Consider the following 696-nt stretch of genomic DNA (forward strand, 5'->3'; position numbering starts at 1 on the left):
CCCGCTCCCTGAAGACTGGAACCAAGGAGGTTAGTGAAGCGAGGGATTCACGCCCGGCGGCCTCTCCGGCGGCCCGACGTTTCCCCCTTGGCCTCGACACAGAGTGTTTCACCACGTCTGCCGCTTTGTCGTTTGTCAACACGTACTTCAGCTCTTTTCTAAATTCGCGCTTGGGGGGGGTGCGGTGGGGGAAGGCGGCATTCATGCTGGTGCAGAAAGGGCTCTTTGTTCACACACCAATTGGCTAATATCGCTCTGGGGGGATTATTTACAATTTCAAGCTACGTTTGGCGTATTTTACCAAAAACTGCAGGATATTAAGTGCTGGGGTTCTTAGTGCCGTGTTTTTAAACAAGTTATGCATGAGGTGTTCGACGCTTTTACAAGCTGAATGTTAGTTTTCTTGGAGATTCCCCCCCCCCCCCGCCCCCAGCACACATTATGGCTACGTATTTCATAATAGTCCCTGGACCAACTGCAAAAATAATGTTCATGCTAATGCAAGGATACTTTAGATTCCTTCATGAAAACGCACTGTAGCAAAGGGCATGAGTGTCTCTAAAGGGCCTCACACTACCTCGGTGCAAATGAATACTGGAATCACTAATACCAAGAAGGGCAGAGGTTCCTCGGGGCTCAGCTTCTCCATAAACATGAACATTCTTACAAGTGCTCTGTGTTGAAAGAGTTCTTGTT

Source organism: Myotis lucifugus, unplaced genomic scaffold (assembly GCF_000147115.1).
Source record: "Myotis lucifugus unplaced genomic scaffold, Myoluc2.0 scaffold_0, whole genome shotgun sequence".
Classification (NCBI taxonomy): Eukaryota; Metazoa; Chordata; class Mammalia; order Chiroptera; family Vespertilionidae; genus Myotis; species Myotis lucifugus.